Below are 27,354 nucleotides of genomic sequence, written 5' to 3' on the forward strand. Positions count from 1 at the left end.
GAAAGAGAGAGCGCGTGCACAAACGGGAAGGGGCAGAAAGGACAGCAAGAATCCCAAGCGGGCACAGAGCCAGACGCAGGGCTCAAACTCATGAACCATGAGGCGATGACCTGTGCAGAAATCAAGAATCGGTTGGACCCAGCCACTTCATTTCCATTTCTAAGCCGTGGCTGGAAATCCAGAGCCCATTGGTGGTGAGATATTTAATTTCCCAGAGTCCATAGGCGCTCAAAGACATCAACATAATTTACCCGAAACTCCTGCATGACTTTGTGCTTGCTCTAAACATTATGGCTTTAAAATGCTACATTAATGTGGGAGGAGTGCCCTTTTTATGTCCTCACTTGCATGATGAAAGCCTTCCTCGGTGCCTTTGTTACCAACTTGGTACCTACCAGGTGGTGATTGCAATTTAGGACAATGTGAACTTAACATCGGGACTAAGCCTGTTGCCACCCATTTGGCAGTGACCAAGCTAGATTTTAAAGGTCACTGCATAATTTATGGCACGAGCGAGCAGTTAGAACTCTCTGACAACGTAAAATAATAGACTGCCTTTTTTTTTTTTTTTTTTTTTTCCACGGTCTATCATTTTCTCTGCGCTGCTCCCTCTGAATCTGGGGAGGTAAGAGACCAGGCTGCCCTGGGTGCCCTTGTCTTGGGTCAGAGAGCAGCAGAGCCCAGGGCCAGGCCAGACGTTGACTCCACATGTCCCTGTTGGTGACCCGTTCCTAGGAAGGGACGCTCCCTGGAGAAAGACGAGCCCCGTATATCAGCCCGCGGGAACCTGGCTGTGCCATCAGGGACATGTTTCAGATCACTGTGGAAGGACTTTAAGAAAAGAGCCAAATAACCTATATTTACAATTGTTTCTTTCTGACTGATCTGCATTACTTGGGTCTCTGAATCTCAAGTTTTCACGGCTACATCTAAGGCAGAAGGAAAAGAGGTATCTTATACATGTTAAGAGGAGTATCAGGTCAAGTGGCTGTTAAAAGCTATTTACCCAGGTGGTAAAATAGCAAAATCACGTGGGCTTTTCTCCCCGCGTCCGTAACGTGTACGTAACGTAACATACGTAACGTGAGAATCCCTGTCCCTAAATCCCCCTGGAGCGGCAGATTGCTGAGAAGGGGTGCGTGTGACGGTCATCTCCTGCCAGCTTTACCTGTGAGCTAACAAGAAAGATGCTATCCTTGGAGGCGGAGAAAGAATGAGGCGTTCCCCTGAGTAAGTTACAGACTATTTATGCAGAAAAGAAAAAAAAAATCCAATTTAAGCTGCCAAAAATCATCTGAAAGCCTAGACTTCCCGCGTTTCTTTTTCAATTTATCAGAAGCAGGGATTAAAACTCAGTATCACAACAAAACTGTAAATAAGTCAGTGTCACAGTGAGTCATTCATTACCTGTAGAGGTAAATAGATGGGCTCTCTGGGTGTATGAAAAATTCAAGAAAATTTGACATCATTGGCACGCTTAAGTTTTGGACCCTTCCTACCAGTTTTGCACGTGGCTCACGCCTCCCCGCCCAGATCGCCCGTGGAGCCCCCAGTTCATGCAAAGAAGCTGTGAAGGGGTCGCGGTTAGGAGATCTCCCCTAGTCTGGTTCTAGAAGGAGCTTGGTTCTTGTGGAAACAGGTGAACCTAAGGGCTGTGTGCAGGTGTTAGAGCTCAAGGGCTACCCGGGGGCGTTTCCAGGGGGCGTAAGGAGATGGTGAATGCAAAGCAATGAGCCAGTAGTGCCTGGGGCTTCCGTGGCAAACTTTCGTGACTGTTAGCTGCTACCATTACAACCAATTGTAGGCATTTTCCTACATTTTCCTAAAAGGCAAGATGACAGCTAGTGCTGTAGAAGTGATGGACGGTGCAGGTTCTCCAGGAAGTCACCTGCTCTTTTATGTGGAGAATAAACACACACCAGTTAGCAAGACAGGGCCATAAAATTCCAATGCGATGTGGTATCTGGCAGATAGAAAATGATAATGAACTCAAAGGAGGAGGAGGAGGTCCCTGGGAGCGGGGGTGGATATTGTCAAAAGTCCAGAAACCGGGAAAAATAAAACCGGGTAAGTAAACTCGTATCTGGGAAGAGTTTGTTGCGCGTAAAACAACCTGGGAGCTTTCGAACCCAAAACTGATACGAGGCATGACGTTGCAGAATGGCGTAGAAAGTGAAAATGAGGAGCCGCTTAGCCTTCACGATGATGGGTTATTACGATGGAGGTTTCCAAACGGCAGGTGGTTGGCGAAGAGTGGTTATCTCGTACCAATTTAGCAAGAGACTTAAGTTTCTTTAGTGATTGCCAGAGGCATTTACAAGAAATAACCTAAGTTTTACCAACGTTCTCGACAGACAAGTGTTAGCTCTTGGTTTAAATGGCTCATGTGGTTTAAATGTTGTTGTCCGCTCAGGGAATTTTCAAGCCTGGTCTCCATTTTGTATTTCACTTTAGGAGTAGGAAAGGTTTTGTGGGGCAGCTGGGCCTTGGAGACTGAGGGTAAGGGTATTCTAGGTGGCCAGTGTAAGCCAAGATGCGAGCCTGGCCGGGCAGCCCGTAGAATGGGGCTCTCGTGATACAGGGTTCTTGGCTCGAGGCACAGGTCCTGCCCCCCAGGCACAGCTTTCTCTGGTCATGGGGTTGTGGGAAAGCTGCTGCTAACCTCAGTCGGCTCACTTCCTAGCTGGGGAGAATAGTACCTTCTTTGGGGATGTAAGGGTCCTAGCGATTTCTTGAAAAGTACTTAGTGCAGCACCTGGCACATGATCCATCATAATAAAATTCAGGTGCCAGTATTATTTAATAACCATTCTGAATCCCGACATTGAAATGCTTCTACATTCAGCTTGTTTCTTACATAATAATGATATGGGTAACTACGTATGATGAGGGATGAGGAGAAATATTAGGTAGGGTGTTTTGAAAACTTCATCAAAGGGCCTGTGCACTCTGAGAATTAGAACACAGACACCGAAGGCGTGGTGCTAGGAAGGTTAGCAAAGGCTAGACCACAGGAAGGGCACTGGAGCTGGGTAGGACGGCTGGGACCCTGTCACAGTCCTAAGACATGTGCCGATTGAACATGACCTAAAAGGAAACAAAGGAGGAGGAAAGAAGCGGTAAGGGAATACAGCCAGAATACTTTCAAGGGATATTAACATGACTACCTACTCATAAGTTATAATGAAGAAGCGGACAAAAGCTTATAACCCAAACCCAAAATCGTGCTCTAAAATCAGTCGGGATGGCTGTTACCAAAAGGCAAGAAATAACCAGGGGAAGCAAGGATGTGGAGAAAAGGGAACCCTGTGCATTGTTGGTGCAAATGTAAATTCATGCAGCCCCTGTGGAAGGCGGTATGAAGGCTCCTCAAAACATTTAAAAATAGAGCTGCCACATGATTCTCAATTCCACTACTGGGTATCTGAAGAAAATGAAAACGCTAATTTGAAAAGATGTATGTACCCCCTGTTCATTGTAGCATTATTTATAATAGCCAATACATGGAAACAACCCACGTGTCCATCAATGGATGAATGGACAAAGAAGATGTATGTATATATCCCATGGAATATTACTCGGCTGCAAAAAAGGAATGAAATCCTGCCATCTGCAGCAACACAGATAGAACTTGAGGGCATTATGCTCAGTGAAATAAGTCAGACAGAGAAAGACCAATGTCAAGATGATTCCGCTGATACGTGGAATCTAAAAAACAAAATAACCAAACGAAACCTAGACTTACAAACACAGAGAACAGATGGGTGGCTGCCCGAGGGGAGGGGAATTGGGGGGGTAGGCAACATGGGTGAAGGGGGTCAAGAAGCTAATTTCCACTTATAAAATAAGTAAGCCACGGGATGACTTATTAATAATAAATATGGCGGCTATAGTCATAATTGCGTTCACTTTGTATGGTGACAGATAGTAACTGGACATCTTGTGACCATTTCACAGTGTGAACCACTATGTTGTAATAAGATATCATATGTCCGTTATTCCTCAATAAAAACAAACCAACAAATAAGAAGGATAGAAGTACAAGCTGAGAAGGGAAGATGAGTTTGGTTTGTGACAATGCTGGGTTTGGTACAATGCAGACCTTCCCAGGGATTGAATGATAGAAGGTGTGCAAAAGACCTAGTATGGTGCCCATTTGGAAGGAAGGTATCAAGACGCAGAAAGTGGTCAAAGTGTCGACTGCTGGAAAATTCCAAATGGGCTAAACAAAAGGACATTGGATTTAGCGAGCAGGTGGACTCGGTGGCTTTGTGAAAGCAGAATTGGGATAAAGGGACAAGCAGAGGCTGTCAGTGGGATAAGGGGATGAGGAGAGGCTGTCAGTGTAGACACCCGGAGTGAAGGGGTGGTGGCCTTAATGTCTATAACGCGGTGAGTCTGATCCACTTTTTAAATGGCATATATGAATAATTGGAAACAAAAGACATATACCCACCTGTACCTTCTGAAATATTCAGCCATAATCTAAATAACGTTTTGTATCCTGCATAAAATTCCAGTTTTACACACACACACACACACACACGACATCTAATGCCAGTCATTTTATTCTTATGTGGCTAGAGTCTTAATTTTAGGGAGCCAATTTGGTAAAATGATGGCTAATTACAGAACCAGCTTCATCTACAGCTCTTTTATAGTAATGCATTATACTACACATTTTATTTTTATTCCACTCGATGTAACCGGTGAAGGTTATTTGGCAAATGCATCCAATTCCAGAATGACTTCCCTACCCAAGAGACCTCATGGACAAAGTGTTAGTCCTATGACCGCCTGGGTAGGCCCAGATTTGGAGGTCACTGTCCCCGGGTCCCACAGTGAGCTCTCACACTTCAGGCGGGGGACCTGATCCCAGTGACGATCAGTTTCAAATCCGTTACCACGAGGGAAAGAGTTTCCCACATAATTCTGAAAGAACATTTGCTTGTGCCTACTTAAATGTGACAGTTTATAACCTCATATGTCCAGGTAATAATAAACCAGCTATCAACTAGGAATTTTTTTTAACTGGCTCTTGCTTCGAAATGATAATTAATGCTCGCTACAGTTACACTGGGACTATTCAGGAGATTTCAGTGCCTTTGGAATCATTAAAGAAAGATGAAATCATATCCGGTAGAGTAGCTCTGCATGAGCCTACTGCACAGTGATGTTTTGGTAATGACTATTCTTGGTTACTCCATTAAATTTACACACCATTCCCCAACTGTATCTACATAAAATAATGGTGCAAATATGTACTGTGGTAAACAGTTCTTAAAGTTGGTCGATAGTGCGTACGTATGAACTGCGATATCTCTGATTTTCTTTCTTTTAGTGGATATTTGTAGGTGAACAACCCTGGAAGGAAGACACTGTGTTTTCATCTGTAGATATGCCAAGATAGCAGGAGAGATTTCTTCTTCCTCCTCTCAAAATGCTAGGTCTGTGTGCTAGGTGATGCCAGGCTGGCTACTTATCACTTTCACATTTTTTTTTAAGTTTATTCATTTATTTTGAGAGAGAGAGAGAGAAAAAAAATGGGGAAGGGACAGAGAAAAAGGGAGCCAGAATCCCTAGCAGCCTCCACGCTGTCAGTGCAGAGCCCAATTCGGGACTTGAACTAACGAACCGTGAGATCATGACCTGGGCCAAATCAAGAGTCAGTCGCTTAATGGACTGAGCCACCCAGGTGCCCCTCTCTTCTGCATTTTAATTTATTCCTCCTTAGATGGGGTGCCTGGGTGGCTTAGTCGGTTAAGCGTCCACCTTTGGCTCAGGTCATGATCTTGCAGTTTGTGGGTTCGAGCCCCGCGTCGGGCTCTGTGCTCACAGCTCAGAGCCTGGAGCCTGCTTTGGATTCTGTGTCTCCCTCTCTCTTTGCCCCTCCTCTGCTCATGCTCTGCCTCCCTCTCTCTCAAAAACAAAATAGATAAACATTAAAAATTGTCTTAAAATTTATTCCTCCTTAGAATGGAACAAAATACCAATGGTCTCCACATTTATTGGGCACATCATCAATCACCATTATTTAAATATCCATTGGACATGTTTATAAGGAGTGGGAATTGGTAGAAAAGTAAGTTATTTCTTTGGTGGAGGTGCAAGGGGAAAGGGGATCATTGAAGACCTGTGACACTTAGGACAGAGGCACAGCACTGACATGAGCTACATGGTGAGGAGGGGATACTCTTATTTTCATTGTCTTGGTCTTGAGTGTGAAAATGAAATGCACCCATGGAGCCAAATATCCTAGTTGCCAAAAAACCCACAAAAAACCAGGATCTTTGCATTTCAGATTCTACCCCAAAAGCTTGCCTTGGAAAAGATTGTAGAGATCAGACAGCCTCACTGAGGACTGAACTGTAGAAACCCCAGTGCTGTTCCTTGCCCACAAGAATATTCCCAAGCTTCTCTTTGTCCCTCCACTTCTCCACATGGATCAGACTCAACAGGGCGACACGGAGCACACCATGTTCTGTGCAGTGTTGGCCCGGATGGATCGTTCTTTCTCTGACCCAGGCCAGCCCATGATTCCCACTGAGCCTACAGTTTTGAAAGGACACAGTCGTTCCTTCATAAAGTAGCACCCAATGTGAGATAACATATCACACAACATATCACACGGTGTGATACGTTCAAATGGCAGCAGAGTGAGCTAGACCAGAGTGTCCTGAGATGAATCTGGACAGACCTGCTGGGTTATAGGAAAGACTGACGCTGTACAAAAGTAGGTCAGAAGTCAGAGGCTTGAGGTAGAAAAGGAGTGGTAGGGCCTAAGACTTAGGAGCAGATTACCTAACCCAAGGTCAAGGTCTGTCTCCTCACTTAAGAGCAAGGAGGCTAGTGACATAATTCCAACCAATCCCTGCCAAACAGACCACCAGGTGAGCCAGAAGTGGTGGTGAACTCCGTCACCATCAGGGTCAGTAAAAGCACTGGGGAATATTAGGCTCAGGGTGACCAGATGTCCCGGTTTTCCTGGGACTGAGAGTTTTACAGAGGTGTAGGGCTTTTGTTGCTAAAACCAGGACGGACGGCCCTTGGCAAAGCCAGAAGGTTGGTCACTCAGCCTGGATTCATTTATTCTTCAACCAGCATTTATGGAGATCCTGGACTGTGCCAAGTACGACACTAAGCACTCGTAAAACAGTAATATGTTATCCTCAAGAAGCTTGCACTGTGGAGGCCAAGAGAGGTGTTGACTAAATAGCCCACGCACCGTAGTGGACGCTGTCGTGGGCAGCCCAGGACCCCTTCCGGTGCCTGAAGTGTTGCCAGCCGATGGCTCACCGCCGAGTCCTTCAGTTGTCGTCCTGCGTTGCAAAAGCTGCCTTGCCCAAGGTGTCACCTGCTCCCTGGAGTCTCTGATGACAGTCAATGCCAGGTTCAAAGGCCTAGCCCTCTTGCCCCATTCCAGACAAACTCCAAGGGCTATCTTAGCCGCAGCCCCACCCCCTGTAACCACTCACCAACATACTTCTCACAAACAGACTTCCGCGGCTCAGAGCCAGCCTCCCAGGGAAGCCGGCCTAGGACCAAGGGCTAGAGTGGCAACCGTGCAGATGACCTGAAAGAAAGGTGCACGGTGCCCTGGGAGCCCAAGGGAGAGACTTGACGTAGGCAGGGTTTGAGAATGAGCAGGAGCTCACTATGTGGACAAGGTCGGGGGGGGGGGGGGGGACGGTCCAGCCACGGTGGAGACCACAAAGACGATCATGAGGGATGAGTGTGGCCGCAGCAGAGAAAGTGAGTGTGGGGGCATGGTGGGGGCCAAGGTCGGAGGGGCAGACCCAGGGGGAGGTGAAGGAGCAGCGTCTGTGGCCTGAGCGCAGTGAGAGGTCACAGAAGGGTTCTAGGCTGGCGGGTAGCAGGATCCTTTCCAAGCGCAGGAAATCAAATTCACTTCGATGAGAGCTGGTAGCAAGCAAGAAAAGTCCAGGACCCTGGCCTGCTTGTAGCTTCTTCCTGCTGCCCAGGGTCAGCACCGGGCCCAGTTTGGCAAATGGCTGAGCCTATTTTCGGGGGTCTGAAATGCAGGGGGTCCAAGAGCTCCAGCTGAGCCATATAGGACCTCAGGGCAAAGAGCCAGCTCCGCGGCTACAGGAAGGCAGACAGGTGTATATTATTATACTGGCATACTCAAATTATCTATGTTTCAGGTAAAAAAAGAAAGAAAGCAGTGGGCAGAGGCTTTGATTAGGGGTATCCTCTATTCTTTTTTAAAAATTGATTAATTTCTTTTGAGAGAGAAAGAGAACACAAGTGGGGGATGGGCAGAGAGAAGAAAGGGGGAGAGAGAATCCCAAGCGGGCTCCGTGCTGTCAGCGCAGAGCCCGACACAGGGCTCAATCTCAGAAACTGCGAGATCACGACCTGAGCTGAAATAGAGAGTCAGCCGCTTAACTGACTGAACCACCCAGGCGCCCATCCTCTCTTTGTTCTTGACATAAATTTAAATCTCCAATAGCTCTTGGCTTGTCTTCTCTCTCCTGCTTTGCTATTTTCCTCTGCTTCTGTAACCGAAGTGCCTGACTGAGCTTTCTCGTTGTGGAGACATCCGTGTCTAAAGACATCCATCTTGACTAAACACGTTGCCGGCTGTGCAACACAGCTACCAGCAAAACTACCAGGTAAGGAACTAGACCTTCACCTCCCACGAACTTCCCTCTTTCAGAAAGTGCTGGGTGCCAGGTGGCTGACCTGTTGGGTGAAACTTCTTACCCCTCCCATGCTCTAATTCCCACTTTTATGTTTAAATGCGCCAATAAAGAGTGAACCCATTTTCCACTCATTAATGGAATCTAAAAAAAGAAGATGGGGCGCCTGGGTGGCTCAGTCGGTTGGGCGTCTGACTTCGGCTCAGGTCATGATCTCACGGTTTGTGAGTTCGAGCCCTGCGTCGGGCTCTGTGCTGACAGCTCAGAGCCTGGAGCCTGCTTCGGATTCTGTGTCTCCCTCTCTCTTTGCCCCTCCCCCGCTCACACTCTGTCTCTCTCTCTCTCTTAAAAATAAACATTTTTAAAAATTTTAAAAAAGATGAATAAACTAACAAACACAAAGTAGAAACAGACCTATAAATACAGATGATATACGTGATGGTTGCCAGAGGGGATGGGCAAAGTGAGTGAAGGGAAGAAGGAGACACTGTCTTCCAGTTAATAAATGAATAGGTTATGAGAATAAAAAGCACAGCATAGGGGACATAGTTGATGGCTTTTTTTTTAAGGTTTCTTTATTTTCAGAGAGGGAGTGTGTGAGTGGGGGAAGGGCAGAGAAAGAGGGAAAGAGAGAATCCCAAGCAAGCTCTGAGCCCAACACCAGATTTGATTCCATGAACCGTGAGATCATGACCTGAGCAGATATCAAGAGTCTGACACTTAACCGAGTGAGTCACCCAGGCACCCTTATAGCCAATGATCTTGAAATAGTGCTGTATGGTGACACATGGTAGCTATGCTCTTGAGCACAGCGTAGTGCAAAACTTGTCGAATCACTATGGCGTACCCCTGACACTCATGCAACGTTGTGGGTCAACTATACTCAAAGAAAAAAATTTTTATTAAAGAATGAACCCATGTAACTCCAGACACCCCACCCTCAGACCCTAATAAAGGCAGAGCCCCAGGTCTTCTCTCTCTCTCTTTCTCTCTCAACTGGTAACCTTGCTGTGTGGCCCTTGGCTGTGCCATGTACCTTCCAGCCCCATCACTGGCCCCGGTCCATGGAGGCTTGCTACCCAGGTGAGTGCCCAGGTGTTCCTAGCCAATAGCATCACTAGCAGTAGGCTGGGACCAACACAATAACTTCATTTATTTGTCTCATCTTCATTTTGTGAACTTTATTTGCCAATAACTACTGGGTGATAACAGCACACAGGGAACCAGGCATGGTCACCATGGGAGGCCTCATCCTCCACGGTGACCCTGTGTGGGTCATTGTAGAGCTCAAGGGAGAGAGACCCTTGGTGGTTTCCCTATATCCTCAGTGCTCTGAGCTTTCCAAATCATCCTCCTCTCCAAGACAACACTCAGGCCCGTTCAACCTGAGTGCACGTCACCACCGGTTCTAGTAAATGTTTAATAAGAAAAGGAGTTATGGGAACTGAGTGGACTAGGGCAGATTCAAGACCTGTTAAATCACTTGAGCTTGGAAACTAACCCTGTGAAAGACCTTGCCTCTAGAGCCAACCACTTTGCTGGCTCAGAGAGTTGTTTGGGACATTCCCCAAACACCCACCGTTTCCAAAAATGCGCTAAAGTCTCTTAACCAGGAAAGCAGAAAGCTCTGTTGGAAGGGTGTAGCTATTAAGTGAGAAGAGAGGCAAGGTATGTCTGTAATTGAACATCCTGGTAAGAGTAATATTCATGGAGATGAGTGGATTTGGCTTTCTATTTATGAAGGCAAAGAGTTAGGAACTTTGACCCTTCTAGGTCTGGAAAGATCTTAGTCCTCGCAAGGAAGTGTGTCTGTTTGGAGTACATAGGTGTCAGATAGATGAGCTGTAGGAAGAAATGCAGACATGAGGGAGGGTGGGGTTAAAAATCAAGTAGGATTGGGGCACCAGAGTGGCTCAGTTTGTTGAGTGTCCGACCCTTGATTTCAGCTCAGGTCATGATCCCAGGGGTCGTGGGATTGAGCCCTGCATTGGGCTCCACGCTGAGTATGGAAACTGCTTGGGATTCTCTTTCTCTCCCTCTGCCCCTCTACCCTGCTTGCATCCTCTCATTCTCTCTCTCTAAAATGAAACGTAATATATGATTTGGGGGGGGGGAGCATATACAGTCAGTATTTAATTGCGCTCATTCTAATATTGCATTTCTTCCCCATGATTGTCTCCCGGGCATTATGAAGAGATCTCAAAGCAAGCCATGACTATTAGCTTTTTACGCATAAAATTGTTATAATTAGGAAACAAAAACAAAACAAAAACATAAAGATTCATAGTGTGAGAAGTATAATTAATGACCTAAGAAAGTAGGGTCACGTTTTCTTGTTGACATCAAGGGTCTCCTTCCATATAGAATTTGACTTACCCCTGGCTGATGGAAAACACATGCAGGCAAACACTTGGTTTTTTATTGCCCAAATCACAAATGGAAGTAGAGTCAGATCATGTTCTGTAATAGAAGGCAATGTTCATTGTATGAAAACATTGTATGAAAAGTTAAGACCTAAGCCTCTTTATGGGTGGTAAGCACGTCGCATACACTGTATTATCATTGACGCCCACGGTATTTCCATGAGAGAAATCAGTGTCACTGTCTTTGTGGTAGAGGTGAAGACGTTCCAAAAAACACAGGATCATTTTATCCTGTAAATACGCAAGTAAATACTTGCGTGGCCTTGGCTCGGCTGACGCATTTAGAAGAAGTAAGGTTTTGCCTGAGGGCTTCTTTCCTTTAGTACTGATGGTGGCATGACCATCTCAAGGCTGAAGAAACAGGAATTTACCTTAGATCTTTAGATCTGATCATCGGGTCTTCCAACTCATCTGCTTCCTGGAAATTGAAATACTGTCACCTTTTTCTCTTCAAGTGAGGCATTATTCAATTTTCTGGGCAAATCCTTGACCTCCACGCTATTCATACTTCTCTTTGCAGTAAGTTTCTTTCCAAGAGAAGGCATTACAAGTATCAATGAATACTCCTACTGTAAGTTTATTTCTTTAAATGTAAGCCTTCCTTTGGTGAAAGCAAAAAACAGGTTTGTTTGTTTGTTGTGTTTTGTTGGTGTAACTTGAGGCTCAAAATATGTTATCAGGTCTGAAGATTGGTGGCTGCAATGGAACAGAGTGTGTTTGCTTCACAACCACAGCAGCCTGCATGCAATTCCACTCCTCCATGGGAGAGGAGTGTTTCCCCTCATCGCCGCCCTCTGTCTCTCCCCGCAGAATGCGGAGGCACTATTCTGTGAGGCGTTCAAAGAACATTAGTTGTCATTGTTCTTTATTTCAGAGAAGAACTCCAGATGTGGCAGAAAGGAAGGCTTAAGTTTCTATCTGTCAGCTCTTAAAACCACTTCGTCTCCATTCTAGGGCAAGACTTGGAATGACTTGGGCATCTGCCAAAGGGCGTTTGATAAGCTGAGCCTGTAACCTCGGCTCCTCATCGTGCTGGGGACCTGGACCGGGCCGTAAACTCACTTTGTTGGCTGATGGAGGAGACTCCAAACACAGCCTGGTCACTCCTCAGCACAGAGGTGCAGAGTTGGGGTGTCTGACTTGAGATAAAGGAAGTTGTGTCTGCCTTGAGATGAAGTTGAAAGTGGGGGAGAAATCTCATCATAATTACCAAAATCCAGAGAGAGGTCTTTTAGGAACAATGTGTAGACAGTATCTGGGCAAAAGAGATGTGCTTCTACTGTAGATACAAGTAAGCCTAAAGGGCAAATGTAGGGGAGATGTTACAAGGCAGCTGGAGTACTTTGAAATGCTGGAGCGACCCCTCATGACTTCTGCCCACAGCCCCTCAGTGCTGGCCTCTGATTAAATAGAGCATTAACCATGAATTTGATTTCTTAAACATCGATGAGACTCACTTAGCAGCTTGCTGCTTCAAAACATTTGACGTGACTTTGTTTTTTCAAGGGGAGACTGTTTCACAACCTCCTGAGAAGGTCTGACACTTTCACGTTTACGAGGGTGGTGTCATGTGAAAGGAGTCAGAATCTTAAGGCAACGTGACTTCTTTGGGGGCTTTGCCACGGGCTCTGTGTGGGTCTGAAGCTTTATTCTATTAAAGTTTCATTTTCCTCACCCCCAGCTTTGCCTTCCCTTCTTTTCGTTTTTAATTGAAATCCATTTTACATACAACATTGTGTAAGTTTGAGGTGTACAACGTGTTGATTGGATGCATTTATATGTTACACTATTATTGCCATCACAACATTAGTTACCACCTCTATCACGTCACATAATTATCATTTCTTTTTTGTGCTGGGAATAATTATGATCTAGTCTCTTCGCAAGTAGGAGTAAACTTAGAGTTCTTCACCTAGGAAGACGGAGTTAGAGGTATTTCCCCCTATTCCTCTCACTGATTGCACCCCGGACATTCTATATAAAATAAACACAAGAAGACTCTGAACAGTGGAGCCAAGAAGACACAACAAGCACACATCGCAAGAAAAAACAAAACAGTGGTCCTACCCCATGGATGCCGGCAGAGACAGATTGGGAAGCCTAGACTTCTATCTTCAGCGGGCTATAGTGAGGGACCCCAATAGTGTCGACCCAGGTAGTGTAAGAGAACACCTTGCAGGGGACTGCTTACTGGGCAGTCATATGCATCCTTGTCCCACCCACTCCCCGCTTTTCCAACAGTATCAGTAGAGCCTGACTTCACCTGACAGGTGCCCCTCCCTCTCCTGCTGGGATGGTGTCAGAGGAGGCCTAGTAGGTGGTCAGGACTTTAGTCGCCACCCGTGGTAATAGACCACCCACGCGATGGTGTCAGCGGAGATCACATGGAGAGCCAGAATTCCCACCCCCGTATAGAAGTAACATTGAGCCCCCTTCCTCTCAGGTATCCGTGAGACCAAACGACTTCTGTCTCCTCCCGTTAGTAATGAGGCAGTGCCCCTCACCACGCCCTGCCGAAGCCGTATCAGAGAAAGCAAATGAAAACGGAAGGTTTAAGTAAGACAGAGTCTCGTTACATAATACGAAGCGGTTCAGGTTTCAATGGAAAAACGCTCATACCAAGAACCCAGAAGGTCTCCAACTTAATGAAAAACAGACGCTAATGACATGACTTAGATGTTAGAATCACCTGATGAAAATGTTACAGCAGCCCTCATAAAACACAGTTATGAACCTGCTTGAAACAAATGAAAAAATAGAAAGTCTCAGCCGAGAGGGCTTCCTCTGCTTGATAAACAGCATATACAAACAAAACCAACCAAATAAAAAACCTATAGCTAAGAGTATATTTAATGATGAAAAACTGAATACTTCCCTCCTAAGAATGGGAACAATGCAAGGATGTTTGCTATCACCATTTTTATTCGCCGTAATTCTGGACACTGTATAATGTCCAGTGCAACAAGTCAAGAAAAGGAAATAAAATGCATAAATATCTAAAAGAAAGAAATAAAAACTGTCCCTATTTGAAGATGACAGTGTATGTAGAAAATCTTAAAGAATCTACAAATACTGTCTAGAACTCACAAGCAAAACAAGGAAGTTGGACACTAACCTTGATACCATATACTAAACTTAACTAAAAATGGATCAAAGTCCTACATGTAAGAGTTAAAACTATAAAACTCTTAGAAGAAAACATAGAGGAAAAGCTTCACAACATTGCACACAGCAGTTATTTCTTGGATATGACAGCAAGACACAGGCAACAAAAGAAAATAGATACATTTGACTTCATCAAAATTAAAGACTTCTGTGCATCAAAAGACGCTATCAGGGGCACCTGGGTGGTTCAGTCGGTTGAGCGTCTGACTTTGGCTTAGGTCACGATCTTGCAGTTTGTGAGTTCGAACCCCGCATTGGGCTCTGTGCTGGCAGCTTGCTCAGAGCCTGGAGGCTGCTTCAGATTCTGTGTCTCCCACTCTCTGCCCCTCCTCCCATGCTCATGCTCTGTCTCTCTCTGTGTCTCAATAATGAATAAATGTTAAAAAAAAAAAAATTTAAAAAAAACACTGTCAAAAGGTGCCTGGGTGGCTCAGTCAGTTGAGTGTCTGACTCTTGATTTTGGCTCGGGTCATGATCTCAGGGGCGTGGGATTGAGCCCCACATCAGGCTCTACACTGAGTGTGATGCCTGCTTGGGATTTTCTCTCTTTCTCCTTCCCTCTGCCACCAACACCCCCGCCCACACTCCTTCTCTTTCTCTAAAAAAAAAAATATACATATATAAAGAAACTATCAAGAGACTGAAAAGGCAACACAGAAAATGGAGAAAATATTTGCATATGACATATCCGATAAGGGATTAATATCCAGAATATATAAAGAACTACAACTCAGCAACAAAAAACAAGCAACCTATTTTTTTTTTTAAATGGGTAAAGGGCTTGTCTAGACATGTATCCAAGAAGATATACAAATGGACCACAACACATGCAAAGAGGATAACTAAGCATTAGGAAGATGCAAGCGAAACCACAGTGAGATACGTCTTTACGCCTGTTAGGATGGCAATTATTTAAAAAGAAAAAGAACTCACAGGAAAGAACGGAGTTTGTGAGGATGGGGAGAAATTGCAGCCCTTGTGAATTATAGATGGGAATGCAAAATGGTGCAGCTGACGTGAAACACGGTATGGTAGTTACTAAACAAATATGCACGAAGTTAAAATATGATCCAGACATTCTACTTCTGGGTTTGCACCAAAAGAATTGAAAGCAGGGTCAGTCTCGAAGAGATACTTTTACGCCCATGTTCACAGCAGCATTCTTCCCAATCGCCAAAAGTGGAGACAGTCCAAATGTCTATTGATGGGTGAATCGATAAACAAAATGAGGTGTACATATACAATCGGATATTATTCGGTTTTTAAAAGGAAGGAAATGCTTCATTCCGGTAATATGGCGGTTTTAGTTTTAGCTGTGTCTATACAATGTCTGTTCTGTAAGAAAACTAAATTAAAAAAAAATTAACCAACAGGCTGTTCACCTCCAAAACACTGAGCACTGGAGGTAGATCAGTCTGAAGACAGAATTAAAATGTCCTCAGAATGTGTTCTGGCATTATGGAGGGCTTGTCTTTGTCTATTAAAATAAGATAGATGTCTAGATTGGTTAAAAAAGAAAACAGGAAAGAAATTCTAATACATGCTACAACTTGCTTCGCAGTACGTATGTCTACATGTTACACCATGGATGAAATGTGAAGACTTGTTAAGTGAAATACTCACAACACAAAAGGACAAATGGTGTATGATTCCACTTATATGATGTGTCTGGAATGATCAAATTTATGGAGATAGATAGTGGTTGCCCACATCTGGAGAAGTGGAGAGTGGGGAGTTATTATCTAACCACTGCCGAGTTTCAATTTGGTGTGATGAGAAAGTTCTGTTGATGGATAGTGGGGATGGTGGGTGTACTTAATGCCCCTGAACTTAAATATGGTTAAAATGGTAAATTTTATGTCATGCATATTTTATCACAATAAAAAAAAATCCAAGGAATTAATGAGTGCCACAAAGTCACAGGATACAAGATAAACATACAAAAAAGTCCATAGTAGGGGTGCCTGGGTGGCTCAGTTGTTTAAGTGTCTGAGTTTGGCTCAGGTCATGATGTCATAGTTCATGAGTTCAAGCCCCCCATCAGGCTCTCTGCTGTCAGTGCGGAGACTGCTTCGGATCCTCTCTTTCTCTCTCTGCCCCTCCCCACTATGCACGCACACACACACACACTCTCCCTCTCTCAAAAATAAACATTTAAAAAATCAATTGTATTTCTATATACTAGTAATGAACACATAGACAACAAAATTTAAAATACCATCCCATTTACAATCGACTCAAAATAAAATGGAATATTTAGATATAAATCTAACGAAATATGTACAGAACTTAAATTTTGAAAACTACAAAAGCTGATGAAAGATATTAAAGATGATATAACTAAATGAAGAGACATAACATGTTCATGGATTGGAAGATGCACATAGTAAAGAAGTCAACTTTCCTCAAACCGATACCCAAGTTTGATCCAAATTTTTTCAAAGTCCAGCATATTATTTTGTAGGTATAGACAAAATTATTCTAAAATGTATATGGAAATGAAAAGGAACTTGAATAGCTAAACCCATTTGAAACATAATGAAGTGGGAAAAATCTATCTACCTGATTGTTTAAGATTTATTACATAGCCAGACAAATTGGGCAGTATTGGTAGAAGGACGGACACATCAATCGATGAAACAGAGAACCCAGAAATAAGCCCACACTAATATGACAAACTAACTTTCGACAAAGGTATAGAAACGACTTAGGGGAAATACAACTTTTTCAACAAATACAAATGGGGCAGTTGACAACCACAGGCAAAAAAAAAAGTCGTTTTTCAAAACTATCTTGAGGTACATTTTGTAAGTATACGGTTGTACAAAGATTAACTCAAAACGAACCATGGACTTAAGGATAAAACATAAAGTCATGAGACACTTAGAAAAAAGAAGAAAATACTCAGAATCTAGCAGCAGGCAAAATGTTTTTAAACTTGACATCTGAAGCATGATCCATAAAAGGAAAAAAATGACACACTGGACTTCATAAAAATTAAAATTTGGCTGGGGCGCCTGGGTGGCTCAGTCGGTTAAGTGTCCGACTTCGGCTCAGGTCATGATCTCACGGTTCGTGAGTTCAAGCCCCGTGTCGGGCTCTGTGCTGACGGCTCAGAGCCTGGAGCCTGTTTCAGATTCTGTGTCTCCCTCTCTCCCTGACCCTCCCCCGTTCATGCTGTCTCTCTCTGTCTCAAAAATAAATAAACATTAAAAAAAAATTTTTTTTTAAATTAAAATTTGGCTCCATAAAAGACTCTGCTGAGGGGAGTCCCTTTCTTCATATAAAACCAGTTTTTTTAAATGCGGAAGCACCATATATGAGTAGAACAGGTAAGAATGTAGCTACAGACGTTTGGATATTGAAATGGTGTGGGATTCAGAGAAAGAGGCCCTTCCTTTGCTGTACATCCCAGCTTTTCTAGAGTTTCCCACGGGACCACTGCAGAAACACTGGGGCTCTAGGAAGAGCAGGGAGAGAACCATGGTGTGGAGAGAGAGAAGCATCATCTACTTCGACGAAGGCAGAGTTGCACAGACACGTTAGAAATGGAAATATTTGGAAAAGAGGTGTGATCCCAGAGGATCAGTATAATTTATCCAAGTGTTAAGACATATCGGTTCTTCAGTGTTGAGAAATAACTCTCTGTGAACATTTTCGTATTTATCCACAGTCAGAGTCTTCGGAGCAAAAATCACCAGCCACTTGGGTGAGAGGATGACTGAACGGCAAACGTACCTCAGAAGTTAGAGACTGTGAATTGCTCTGGAGAATGTCAAGTTTTGTCTCCTGTGGAGCCATTTGCTTACTTTCAGGTGGGTAATAAAAAGGTAGGAATGGCTTTTGGCTCAGTTGGTTAAGTGTCCAACTCTTCATTTCAGCTCAGGTCATGATCTCATGGTTCGGGAGTTCGAGCCCTGCATCGGGTTCTGCGCTGACAGCGTGGAGCCTGCCTGGGATTTTCCTTCTCTCCCTCTCTCTCTTCCCCTCCCCTGCTCACACTCTGTCTCGCTAAATAAATAAATAGAAACTCCTTTTTTTTAAAAAAAGGTAGGAACATCCTCTCCTTTCCCAGAGAGTATTTGTGTACATTCCAGAGCAAAAGTCTCTCTCTCTCTCTCTCATCTCTCCCTGCCTACCTCCCCTCACCCATCCTGCCCAAAGAGGAAAGGAAGGATAAATGTGCCAGTCACCTACATAAACTCAGAGTTTCTTAGTGTCAGGGTTCCTCTCTTGTGGTACAGTCCTGCTCATGTAGGCACATCAGGCCTTTGTTATGTCACCCCATGAGAAGTTGGGGTACGAGAACCAGTACTGCTCAGATGCTCTATGGCCAAGTCTGATCCGTGACCCGGAGACCTCATGTTTCCTGTCTCGATGCATAGATATACATAGATATAAACACTTAAAAGACAGGTTCTCTTGGGGTGCTTGGGTGGCTCAGTTGGTTAAGCGTCTGCCTTCAGCTCAGGTCAACAAGATCTCATAAACCATGAGTTCAAGCCCTGCATCAGGCTCTATGCTGTCAGCACAGACCCGCTTCGGATCCTCTCTCCCCCCTCTCTCTGCTCTTTCCCTGCTTGTGCTCTCTCTCTGTCTCAAAAATAACAAAAGTAAAAGACGCGTTCTCTTGCAAAGCAGGTCTCACTTTCCAAGAGTGATGCTGCATTTTTATATTCCCTTTCAAAGTTGAGGCTTCGTAATGAAATTTTCTACCAAGTTACATGTTCTCATTTATCACGCACTGACCGAAAGCCTCCTAATGAAGACCTTCTTCTACTTTCTCTTTTCTTTGGAGCATTAATATACTTGAATATGATTCGTCCACATGACAGATCAGGACCTACAGAGAGTCCTATTATTGATATAGAGCCATCCTCTCAGGGGGTCCTGGGGTTCCTTACAGGGGCTGGCATCCCCAAAGAAACATACTCTATCTTCTTTTGTTTACTCCTCCCAGGAATTTAGGGGAAATACAAACATGCTGTTGAGGGGGAAAGAACATGCCATGTAAACCCTTCAGCTATATGTCTTGTCAACAAAGTCCCAGATGCCAAGCTTAGCACAGCGCCTACCGCGCAGTAAAGGACGTGTGGGAACCGGTGCGTGTGAGAATGAGCGGGTCTTATACTACGTGTTCATCTGCCTAACTTCAATTTTACTGCCACTTCGGGTTCTACTCGCTTCCTCTTTTATTTGCCATCGTCGTTAGCACCAGCTCAGCGTCCATTTCTCCCGCCTGCACTCAGCTTGGTGTTCTAACAACCCAATGCTGTTCCAATGCCAGCTTTCACCTTTGTGTCTCTACTGATGCCAGTTATAGCCCGTTCCTGCTGTTTCCAATTTTCTCTTCCTCCCTCCTCCTTTCCACCCTACCACCTGCTGGGTACCGACGTGACATTCATCTCCAGATTCTTCTGTTGCTGTTTCAAAACTGCTCCCTCGAGTAATGCTGTTCAATCTCCATGTTTTCTCTTCATCCCTTCCCCTATGTGGTTTGGCTACATCTCACATTATATTTTTTTCTTTTTCTCCTGGATGGATTTTTATATCTTGCTATCGAGTGATTTTGTCAGGCCATTGAACAGGAGCCATGTCTAATCCTGCCTTATTTCTCATGTCTGGCAAGAGTGACCTGAATATTTGCCCAAGACAGGCAAGATATATGGGGAGCAGAAACGTCTTAATGTTGTGTTCATGCATAAAAACGTGGAAATGAGGATAGTGGACTAACAAACATTTATTTTATCAACAAATATGTTTTGAGCTTACATTAGGAAGACGCTTCCCATGTGCCAGGCCCCATTTAGATCATTTGCATATGTTATCTTATTCCCAAATGGCATTAAGAATGTTCTTTTGACTGAGTCTTCATTCTCTTTTCTGTGAGAGGTGGTCAATGCCTGCCTCATAAGGTAAATGTTAGGACACTAATAATTATCGGGCACCTATCCTGTGCCTGGCATCTATTTTAGGTTCTTTGTAAGCGCTTCTTCACCAACTCTATGAAATGAATGGTCTTGTCTCAATCAGGTTAAAAAACTCAAGTATCAGAACCATAGAATAATTTGTTTAAAGTCACATAGCTCCTAAGTGGGAGACATTAGCTCAAACCAACTCCTGTCTGATTCCTTATGCTGCCTCAGGAATGATTCAGGTGGAAGTTGTTGTTTATTGAGTATCTTTTACGTGAAAAGTAATATGACAGTACCGAGATAGATTAAAATTGCCGACATGATGTTCCTGCCGTAAATAACTTCACAATCTCGTGGGGGAGATAAGTTTCATCCCCACTGTTACAATTAAAACAATTTATTAGACTATGGCAAGGTGGAATAGAGTCCAGATGAATTGATTTAGGACACGTGAAGGTTTGCTTTTCATCCCGGGGCTGATACATATTGGTTTTGAGGGACCTTTGGGACGTTTAACAGTTGAGGGCCAAAGGCAGTTAGGCATGTGGTTGCAGATCTCAGACAAAACTGTAGCTGTAGAAGTTGGAACTGTGGAGTGGATGGAATTATCCTGGACTAGTCTGTAGAGCAGTAGGGAAAGATGCTGGTCTGGACGGCACCCAAGGGACACTAACATTTAAGGCAGCGGGCCCCAAATTTGATGGTTCATAAAAACTGCCTAGGCAATGCTTCCCAAAGCTTTTCCCCCTCTTGGCATCTATGCAAATGATCCTATTGGTAAGAGACCTGGGAATAATGAATGAAACTGTTCATGCAGCCCAACCAGCCCAGAGCCTGTGGCTTCCTTTGTTCCCAGACACTAGAAACCTGGGGGGGGGGGGGGGGGTCAGGGACATCTGTATCTTGTTTAATTCATTTGCGGCAGGCCGGTTGGGAAGTTCTGACCTAAAACGTATGCTGACAATTCAGTTTCTCAGGCCATGTCCCCAGTGATGCTGCTTTAATAAGTCCAGGATTCTAGATTTTTCATTAGCACCTACAGTGATTCTGATCCAGGTAGGCTGAAGACCTTCCTGCCAGAAACGATTCTAAGGGTCATACGGAAGGGGAAGTTTCCATTCTCTGAGAAGCGGAGTCCAGAACAACAACTACCAAAAAAACCAAAATGGACGGGGATGGTGCCACGAAAGCCACGCAAATCCAGAAGGGAGGCAGAGGCTGACAGTCAGGGATGCCAAGAAGCCAGGGAAGATACGAACGGAAAAGCGTGCATCTGGTTGCCAGCAAGGGAGAGTGACTGTAACGTTGAGGAGCTCAGAGGGGCAGCGATCAGGCGTCGAAGATAGAGGAGTGGAGACGTTGGGTAGAAAAGCAACCCTTGTCTGGTTGAAACAAGAGCTTAGCTGGAGAAAAGCCTGGGGTTGAGGAAAGATGTTTTGTTTGTGTGTTCCTTTTTAAAGACGAAAGACTGGAACTTGTCGAGTGCTTAAGGAACAGCCAGCAAAGGGGAAGAGGTTATCATTTATAAGCATGAGACGATGTGCTCTCTAGAATTCTCTGAGGGGACAAGAGATGGAGGAGGGCCAAGGGGCTTATTCTAGAGAAGAGCTATCATCATTTTTGGAGGACTCTTCAAGGCTGCACTTCTCAAATGCGTAATCACCAGAATGACAAGGGAGCTTAGAAAAAAATCAAATGTCTCCCCCTTCTTCCAACTCCTGGAAAATCTAATATCGTAAATATGGAGATTTCAATATAGTGAAAAGGCAGCAAACCGATATTGTTTTAAAACCCTCCAAAGGAAGTCTGATAGTTATCCAAGCTTTAAAACTATTGGCTGAATGTTCATTCACTGTTGAAAAAAGCACCTCCTCTTAGCCTTTCCTAGAAAGTAAACACCAAAACACTTGGGGGGAACACAATATATTCTGGGTCTGAGTACTTGGAAGCAGGGAGCAGGATCAGTTAACCTTCATTCAAACAGTGTTCAAGGAGCAAGGCTGATCCATTTCTCAAACACAGTAGCAACCTTCATTACCTTGGGGCGTCAACCACCTTGAGCATGGATGCATTTCGTCGCTTGTGGTTGTGGGAGCAAAAGAGATGAGAAAAAAATCTATTTGCAAAAGTACAACACGGGGATGGACTTACCCTTGATTTCACTATAGAAACACAAAAAGCGCCTGGGGTGGGATGATGACATTAGGGAAATCAAGACCCAAGGGCTTCAGCATTTGAGCCAAAGAATCAGGGCTGCGATTTCAGAGCCCAGGTTCAGTTTCAAGTTCTTCCAGCACCTGCACATGTCATCAGGAGCCAGACATCAGTTTTCTGCTCTATATTACTGTAGGCAATACTTCCAGTCCCCAACTGCCTTTTGGGAAGGTCGCAGCATTAAAATGACATAATAGACGTGGTGACATTTTGCTATAAACAGCCGTATAGGCCCAATTATCGTGCTGGCTGATGGCCTCCATGGAAAATTTATCGCCTTAAATAGTTTGCGAAACTGGACTGTAAATCCTGCAGGAACTCGGCTTTCTAGATGACGCACCAATTCCATCCACCTGCTATCAGAAGGAAAGTAATGGAGAAGCGTTTTCTGGCTCTTTACCAGTTTACTGATCATGGGGACATGGTAGGCAGATGACATAAAAATCTGCATAAAAAAGCAATGTGAATCTTATTCAGTTTCTTCAGCTAACAATTTCAAGGATCCCTGGTTTCCAGATAGACAAGGAACAAAAGCCTTTTTATAAGCCTTGAGTTTTAAGTGAGTATTAAATCTCCTTTTACCCCACCTCATCTTAATCACCACTTACAATATGTAAGATCCGTCTAAAGTTGGCGTCTTGGCAAGTTCAAAGTCTCTCCTCGGCAGAGGGCATCATCATCACACCTTTATGCTTAAGCCCCAAACCCAAGATTTATCCAGTTACCTCCTGAAACCTCAGACCTTTTGCTCCTTCAATTCACTAGCTACAAGCGTATCAGATTATTTTCAGTTGCTCAAGCAAGCCAAGCCTTTTTTTCACTTACAAGCTTTTGCATTGGTGTGTTACATTGATGTGAAGGCATACTTTTTTAACATATTTTATTTTATTTTTAAATTTTTTTAACATTTATTTATTATTGAGAGATAGAGACAGAGAATGAGCATGGCAGGGCCAGAGAGAGGGGGAGACACAGAATCCGAAGCAGGCTCCAGGCTCTGAGTCATCAGCACAGAGCCCGAGGCGGAACTCCAACCCACCAGCCGTGAGATCGTGACCTGAGCCGAAGTCGGATGCTTAACCGACGGAGCCACCCAGGTGCCCCTCTTTTTGACATATTTTAATATCTCTGGGATCAAAATGTGTTTTGCAATCCATGGTGATTTGCAATGATGATTACATTGCCTTTTTTCTTTCTTAGAGGTCTAGTAGTGGTGTCTTGAATCCGAAAAATACAAAAATAAAATGAAGAAGAACAAAGAATCAATATAAAAATAAAAGAATAAATAAAAAAATACAAAAAGTAGGAATCAATACAAAAATAAAAATAAGTTTAAAAAACAGAGACAAAAGCAAAGCCAGCAGTGTTCTCTTCACCCCACAGATCTCCATGTGGCTGGCTTAGTCCTGGCCTTCTTGTCTCAGCTCTGGCCCACTGACCACCTGCTCAGGTAGATGTTCTGGCACCACCTTCCCTGAAGGTCTCCACACCCTCCCATCCCATCATGCTGTTCATTTCCCTCCATTGCGTTTCTGCGATTAAAAAAAAAAAAATCTAATTGCTTCCTTGCTTATTGTCTGTCTTCCCTACAGCGTGTAACCTCCATAAAACAGGGGTTTTGGCTTGTTCTCTGATATATCCCCAGATTTGGTGGGTGATCAATGAGTATTTCTTGAAGGAATCCCAAAGCAAGAACATCTCTTCTTTAGGAGATTACGTGGCCTATTCCCACTACCTCAATATCCAAGATGAGCAACTCCTTCCCCTTCCCCATTGCTCCCATCCCTCCACCACAAGTAATTGCTATTTAAAATCTCCACCATCACTGCTAGGAATTTACCCAAGGGATACAGGGGCACTGATGGGTAGGGGCACGTATACCCCAAACTTTATAGCAGCGCTTTCAACAATAGCCAAATTATGGAAAGAGCCTAAATGTCCATCAACTGATGAATGGATAAAGACATTGCGGTTTATATACACAATGGAGTACTACGTGGCAATGAGAAAGAATGAAATATAGCCTTTTGTAGCAACGTGGATAGAACTGGAGAGTGTTATGCTAAGTGAAATAAGTCATACAGAGAAAGATAGATACCATATGTTTTCACTCTTATGTGGATCCTGAGAAACTTAACAGAAGACCGTGGGGGAGGGGAAGGAGAAAAAAAAAAAAGTTAGAGAGGGAGGGAGCCAAAGCATAAGAGACTCTTAAAAACTGAGAACAATCTGAGGATTGATGGGGGTGGGAGGGAGAGGAGGGTGGGTGATGGGTATTGAGGAGGGCACCTGTTGGGATGAGCACTGGGTGTTGTATGGAAACCAATTTGACATTAAATTTCATATTAAAACAAAAATAAATTAGAAAAATAAAAAATAAATAAAATCTCCACCATCTAAAACTCAGCAGGACTTTCGGAGTAGTGGACAGTACCATGAATAGAATTCCTGTAGGGAAAGGCATCTGGCAAAAACAAAAAACAAACCCAAAAAACACCCCAAAAACCAAAAAGCTATTTGAAATAACTCTGTCCTTTAATCCACTGTTGGTATGAAGGGTAAGGGAGTCTCAATTCTGAGGCTTTGGTGGTGATGGATGAGAATAAGTCTCCTCTAACATTGTGGTCTGTTAGCTTGAGGCTGGCTGGTTTTATAAATCAGATGAGGGGTGCCTGGGTGGCTCGGTTAGTTAAGCGCCCGACTTCAGCTCAGGTCATGATCTTGCGGTCCGTGAGTTTGAGCCCTGCATCGGGCTCTGAGCTGACAGCCAAAAGCCCGGAGCCTGCTTTGGATTCTCTCTCTCTCTCTCTCTCTCTCTCTCTCTCTCTCTCTCTCTCTCTGTCTCTGTGTGTGTGTGTGTGTATGTGTGTGTGCCTCTCTCATTCTCTGTCTCTGTCTCTCAAAAATGAACATGTTAAAAAAATTTTTTTAATTAAAAAAAAAATCAGATGGAAGTATACAGATTAAGAAAGTTCTGTTTCTTGGAGACTGACTGATAGAGAACCACATGGGTGCTTGACGATAGGGATTCAGTTACCAGTTGGCCCACCCCGCCCCCCTCACCTCCTGACCCCAGCCAAACACATCCAGAATTCCTGAGACTGCAGGAAATCATATCTGGAAACTGGAACGTGGGACCAGCATTTAATGAGTGGACTGGGGCCGAAGGCAAAAGACCAGAAAGGAGAGGAATATTCCTTGTTGTCTCTACTGCGATAGGGAAAAACCGAGACAAGTGGAAATTAGGCCTCTTTATAAACCAGCAAGTTACCACTGTTGCTGTGCCTCTTATGCGCAAAAAGCTGCATTAAAAAGTCTTTCTCAAAAGAAAAATCAGTTTCCAAATTCCTGAGAGTGTGTGCTCCGTAGAGACAAGATTACGTTCCCATCATTCCTCGATGCTGTGACAGGTTAGTATGAAGCCGGCCGTCAGCCTTCTCCATTCACCCGTTTACAGTTGGCACTGTGGGCAGCTTGGAACATTCCAGGGCTCCCAGGCTGCAGTGGTTGCTGGAGGCACAGAGCCACATGCCTCCCAGGCTGCTGGCGGACTGGTTTCACTACATCCCTGGACGGGGGCCTCTTGGGGGCCTCTTTTCCCCCCCAAGTCACTCTCGACATTGTAACATAGGCCACGTCTGAAACAAAAATACCCTGGGAATCTTGTGATGCGTAAAGACAAGCCTGGTGAACCACCTGGGAAGGCAGAGAGTCTGTGTGTTACACTCTGAGGTTTACTCGCCGACCATTTGTACCCCGGCCCAGAGGCCCCTGGAACTGAGAAGTGCTCTCACCCCTTGGATCCCCTGCTTCAGGGGGAAACTCCGCTCTCTGAGGTTTTCCTAACAACCACAGCCCGGCCCTGCTGCATCTAAGCAGAGCAAACAGCTCAGGTCTGTGATTATTTTGTTTTTAGACGATGGCATTTTCTCTCACCCCGTGAGCTAGTCTGATCCCGTCCCCGACTCTCCTGTTTTTATTCCGACATTTAAGCCTGCTGTGAAACCCAACTGAGCCCCAGAATGGAAAACTAAGGCGGCCACCTTGACCAAAAATTTCACCAAAAGGGTTAGCAGTGATGTGACAGCTACTGTCGACTATAGAGGCTGCGCTCTTTTTTTTTTTAAATCTTATTTTAAAAAAAAAAAAAAATTTTTTTTTTTTTTTTTTTTTTTTTTTTTTTTTTTAAGGAACCTTGAGATCACGACCTGAGCTGAAGTCTGACGCTTAACAGACTGAGCCAGCCAGGCGCCCTCCAAGGCTGCGCCCTTTCATAAAATTGAATGAAGGACCCCGCTCCCTGCAGCTGAATCCCAACGCTGCTGATGGAAACAAAGAATTCTGCGGTGCTGGATGCAGCTACCACGTGACCCTTCACTTTGACCGTGGCTCCAGCTGCCTGCGTCCCAAACTGACTCTCCCATTGATTGCAGCCGCTGCCTTCCCATAGAAGGAGCCAATATTGCTGCAGCACCCCCCACCCCCACCCCCACCCCGGGTAGACCTTCCAGGTACACGGAATATAAAAACCCTTATGTTCCAGACTCCATTGTCACGGCGCTCCCAGAAGCCCAGGGGCCGGTGGACGGATCCTTGTAAAGCACCCCTATGGCCCTGCTCGCAGGGGACAAGGGGCTCCCGGAGACACGCCCACGGAAATGGGTTCTGGCCGTTGTAGGACTTGGCTGCACATTCATACGTCCGTACGCTTCCGGCTTAGATTAAGTCATATCTGAATGAGTCATTTCTCCACCTCCCCATTTCTCACTCTGACGCCTGCACCCTAGACGCGACAGTGCGTCCTTAACCGGATTTCTCTCTGTACCCAGCCTGTCACTCCCAGCCCTCTCAGCGGACACCAGCTGGCCTTTCCAAATGCACATTTAAGATGTCACTCTTCAGCTTAAGTATCTTCTTTTTTTTTTAAGTTTATTTGAGACAGAGCTAGCATGAATGGGGGAGGGGCAGAGAGAG

The 27,354-nt window shown here is 44.5% G+C and overlaps 1 long non-coding RNA gene across 1 annotated transcript; it reads left to right on the forward strand.

Moving 5' to 3' along the window:
* The first annotated feature begins 27 nt into the window (after window positions 1-27).
* On the forward strand, window positions 28-27,354 carry LOC128312625 (uncharacterized). Its single transcript, XR_008292144.1, has 3 exons — window positions 28-1,230; window positions 17,925-18,066; window positions 26,571-27,354. It is a non-coding gene; the product is annotated as an uncharacterized LOC128312625 (long non-coding RNA).

The sequence above is a fragment of the Acinonyx jubatus genome, chromosome D2 (genome assembly GCF_027475565.1).
Source record: "Acinonyx jubatus isolate Ajub_Pintada_27869175 chromosome D2, VMU_Ajub_asm_v1.0, whole genome shotgun sequence".
Lineage (NCBI taxonomy): Eukaryota > Metazoa > Chordata > Mammalia > Carnivora > Felidae > Acinonyx > Acinonyx jubatus.